The sequence below is a fragment of the Mesoplodon mirus genome (assembly GCF_964341445.2).
Source record: "Mesoplodon mirus genome assembly, chromosome: 3".
NCBI classification, from domain to species: Eukaryota; Metazoa; Chordata; class Mammalia; order Artiodactyla; family Ziphiidae; genus Mesoplodon; species Mesoplodon mirus.
In genome coordinates this window covers 20,114,462-20,119,071 of record NC_138978.1, presented here as the reverse complement: position 1 = coordinate 20,119,071, position 4,610 = coordinate 20,114,462, and the positions used below count along the sequence as shown (strand labels likewise).

The following is a 4,610-nucleotide window of genomic DNA, read 5'->3' as shown; positions in this document are numbered from 1 at the left end:
TGCCGTGGAGCGGCTGGGCCCGTGAGCCATGGCCGCTGAGCCTGCGCGTCCGGAGCCTGTGCTCCGCAACGGGAGAGGCCACAACGGTGAGAGGACCACGTACCACAAAAAAAAAAAAAAAAAAGGTAAATAGGAATTTCAGAATGTGGGCTAGAGTTAAAGGAAAACAGAGACTGCCCCACTTTTTTTAGGGGTCCTCTGGCCTCAGTTGTTCTCAGGGTCTTGCCTTCTTCCCCATCTCTTGTCCTCTGTGCTTTCTGAAGAATAGGGTGGCCGTTTTCCAGCTTGAAAATCCCTGGGCTTGGGAGGAGGATGGGAAGAGGAACACCCGGCAAGAAAACCCAGGGGGAGGTGGCAGGGAGCCAAGGAGAGGTGACCCAGCTCTCTCCTCCCCAGGCCCGGGGGACCAGCTTCCAGGTGAATTCTCAGCAGTTCCACACCACGAAGCTTTGTCTGCCCGATTGGGACGATGCCTGGATGCCAAGTGAGCCGTTCTAACACCTGCAGCCACTTGAACCATCCCACCAATGTGTCCTTTCTGGCCCAGGCTGGGACTCCAGGCTGGTCCCACGGCCCCAGCGTGACCGGGGCTAACAACCTCAAGTGCTCTCGTACCTGAGTGGCTCAGAGGCAAGCAGCAGCCCTTCAGAGCAGTCCGACAACCCCGGCTCCCCCAGACTTCCAGTGAGGAGAATCTGCATAGGCCAGCCCTACAACTCCAGGTGTGTGGAGACAAGCCACTTGTTGAAGTGCCCCAAGGTGGCCAGAAAGCCCACTTGTCGTGGCAGTCCCCACTGCCTGCTCTGTACAGATCGTCCCTCGGGTCCCTCTGGCCCCACCTCTCTGGACCAACTCATCAGAGACATCAACTACCTTGCCAGATCCACCAATGCCTTCTACACCAACCGCCCTAAGTCATCCCTGAGCCTGCCGAGCTTGCAGTCAGCTACCTGGAACGCGCCGCCAACTCCATCCACCTGGACCATGTGGACCACTCCTCCCCCCCCAGGTACTCCAACCCCAGCACCAGACTGGCTGCCTCTGACAACTCCTGCGCCAGCACCTGCATGGCACCGTCCTCCAGGGCTGTCCATGCTTTGCAGTACGTGGATGACTCCACCAACCCGAGCTGCCCTCACGGGCCTCCTAGCTGGAACCTCACTCCCATGCTGCCACAGAAGCCGGGGATAAAGTTGCCTGAGCTCCCTCTGTTCGGCAATGGGATCTTTTCCTTAGGTCATCTGCCCAAGTTCTGGGAAGCAATTCTCTTGGACTGGAGAGCCCCCGAGCCCATCTCTAAGCCCTGTAGCTGGTGGTGACATTGACACCAACTGTGAAGTGGGCACATGTCCATCAGGCTGCAGTTGTGGACATAAATTGTCTGTGGCAAAATGTACCTTCCAAGCCTCCACTGGGGGTGGTGGTGGGGACAGCCATTTAGATGGGGGGTTAGACACTTGAGGACCTACAGGGCCGGGCAGGTAAAGGTGAATGGGTGAAGGGGGCTGGGTGGTAGTAGGGAGTGGTGGAGACTGTGGCTGAGTGGAGAGGGGATACCTCGTCTAAACCCAGCTCTCAAATGGGCGGTTGCCTTTTCAAGAGAAGCCAGGAATCTGATTTTCTATGTGTTAGCAACGAATTTAAAAATATCATGGTGTTTGAGGGCTGAACAAAAGTACTTGCAAGCTGAATGTGAGGCCCACAGATCTGAGTTTGGAATCTCTGACTTACACCTTGAATGAATCACTGGGGAGCTTCTCAGCCTCCCTTAGCCTCTGCTGAGGCTGTTCATTCTCAATCCCTATTCATATTCTTCTTTTTTTTTTTTGCGGTACGCAGGCCTCTCACTGTTGTGGCCTCTCCCGTTGCGGAGCACAGGCTCCGGACGCACAGGCTCAGTGGCCATGGCTCACGTGCCTAGCCGCTCCGTGTCATGCGGGATCTTCCTGGACCGGGGCACGAACCCGTGTCCCCTGCATTGGCAGGTGGACTCTCAACCACTGCACCACCAGGGAAGCCCTCACCTCCACTTTTATTCCATCTCTGAGGACTGGGGAGATCCTCCCTGGGTCCAAAGCTCAGCAGTGCAGCACACTCTTTATTCTGTCTCTTGCATCCATTCCCTCCCTAAGGAGAAGACTTTGGCCTTTGTCTGGTGGGTGCTCAGGCCCCTAGTGACCCATTGCCCAGGCGAACATTCACAGGAATACAGCTCGTTGGGGTCCATTTTGGCCCAGCTCAAGAGATAGTTCAAGAGTGTCCTGTTTCCTAAACACTCTCTCTGGCCACTCAAGGCATCCCCTTCTAGGCACATATTTGCATTTGAGTCAACCTTGACTCTCCTGGAGAGGCCTACTTTCAAAACAGTCCAATTTCCCCTAATCAGAGAATCAGTCCCTTGACCAGGACACTGCTCTCGGGGTCTCCCCTATCTAGCCCAGTTCTGGCTCACAGGAGGAGCTCAGTTATTACACTGATGTTGATTACAAACTCTCGTGCCCAATAAGTGTTCAGTAACCTTAACTATTATTACCTTAAGAATAATCACAAGGTTTCCCTGGTGGTGCAGTTGTTAAGAATCCGCCTGCCAATTCAGGGGACACAGGTTCGAGCCCTGGTCCGGGAAGATCCCACATGCCGCGGAGCAACTAAGCCCGTGCACCACAACTACTGAGTCTGCTCTATAGAGCCCGTGAGCCATAACTACTGAGCCCATGTGCCACAACTACTGAAGCCCACGCGCCTAGAGTCCGTGCTCTGAAAGAAGAGAAGCCACCTCAATGAGAAGCCCGCGCACTGCAACTAAGAGTAGCCTCCACTCGCCGCAACTAGAGAAAGCCCATGCACAGCAACAAAGACCCAACGCAGCCAAAAATAAATACATAAATACATTTATTTAAAAAAAAGAAGAATCGGGCCTCCCTGGTGGCGCAGTGGTTGAGAATCCGCCTGCCGATGCAGGGGATACGGGTTCGTGCCCCGGTCTGGGAGGATCCCATATGCTGCGGAGCGGCTGGGCCCGTGAGCCATGGCCGCTGGGCCTGCGCATCCGGAGCCTGTGCTCCGCAACGGGAGAGGCCACAACAGTGAGGGGCCCGCGTACCGCAAAAAAAAAAAAAAAAAAAAAAAAAAAAAGAAGAATCACAGTATCACACACACAATGAATATTCAATAACTAATAATGTTAATCATGACAGCCAACATTTATTAAGCTCTTAAATATACTCCAGGCATTGTTTTAAGTGCTTTGTGTGTATTAACTCAATCATCTCATCAATCCTTTAAGAAAGGATTGTCCCTATTGTATAGATGAGGAAACTGAGGCACAGAGCGGTCAGGAACAAATGATTATGATGAAGATGGTTACAGTTATAGAACACAGTGGCTCTCCAAAAAAACTGTTTGAGGGAATTCCCTGGTGGTCCAATGGTTAGGACTCGGCACTCTTACAGCCAGGGCCCGAGTTCGATCCCTGGTCGGGGAACTAAGATCCCTCAAACCCCACAGCATAGCCAAAAAAAAAAACAAAAAAAAAGAGGTTGACATTTTCATTATAGAGTACTATGTGCAGAGCAGGCACTCAGTAATAATAATTATCTTCATGATTACAACATCTTGCACATAGTAGGTGCTCAGTGAATGATAGATGTTAGTGCAGAGCTCTGTACATAGCGAGTGCTCAAGTTTGAAGACTGAGGATTAGATTGTACCCAAAAGGGACAGGATCCCTGTGCTGCCCTAACTCTTACTCAGGGTAGAAACTCACTACTCATGATTCTCTCCCACCGGTCACTCAGCCCAAGTCCAGAGAAGGTTCTTAGTTAGAGAAGGCCCTCTGCTCTGTGTGGCCAGGCAGAGGTCACAGGAAGTCCCCCATGTCCACTGTTCAAGCCATGCATCTGCAGGGTCCATGTAAACAGGAAGCAGCACACTGGCTGCAGAACAATGCCAGAGGCTGCTGTGCTATCCATCTTGTGTACAGAAGCAGCTTACGTGTCCCTGCTGCTGAGGGTGGCTGGGGAAAGTCCTTCACGCCTGCAGACGTATGTCACTGTTATTGAGCACCCACACTGTGTGTCAGGCATGCTGCCAAGGCCTAAAACATAGGCTCACAGCCCTCTGCTCCTTGTGAGGCTAGGTTTTAGTACCCATTTTACAGAGGAGGAAACTGAGGCAGCTGGTAAATAGCAGAGCTGGAATTCTACCCCAGGGCTCTGCCCCTCAACCAGTGCCCTTTCTATCCAAAGTGCAGTTTCTTTCTCAGTATTTATTGAACAGATTCCAAGAGAAAGAGGGGTAAACCTTGGCCTCCAAAATATGCAGAAATTTAGACAAAGCAAGGATGGTATTTAACCCTGGAGGTTCGGGCTGCCCCCAACACCAATGTTCTGATCAGGGCAGCATTAACCTCAAATCCGTTCTTCCCAGGAAATAATAAACAAAAGGAGAAATTCCCTCAAAGCCCACCTGTGGTCTCAATTACCCAATCTACTGGTCCCTGCGGCCTTTGGTAACACTGAGTATAGGTGCATGATATTAGAAATCCTTTCGTATATTTAAAACAATCTGGGGGACTTCCCTGGTGGCTCAGTGGTTAAGAATCTGCCTGC

General features: G+C 51.9%; 1 pseudogene across 1 annotated transcript; it reads left to right on the top strand.

Annotated features, from left to right (window-relative positions):
- Window positions 1-469: 469 nt before the first annotated feature.
- Window positions 470-1,319, top strand: LOC309799085 (annotated as a pseudogene). Its single transcript has 2 exons — window positions 470-941; window positions 1,010-1,319. The product of its transcript is annotated as an uncharacterized misc_RNA (transcript).
- Window positions 1,320-4,610: the final 3,291 nt, after the last annotated feature.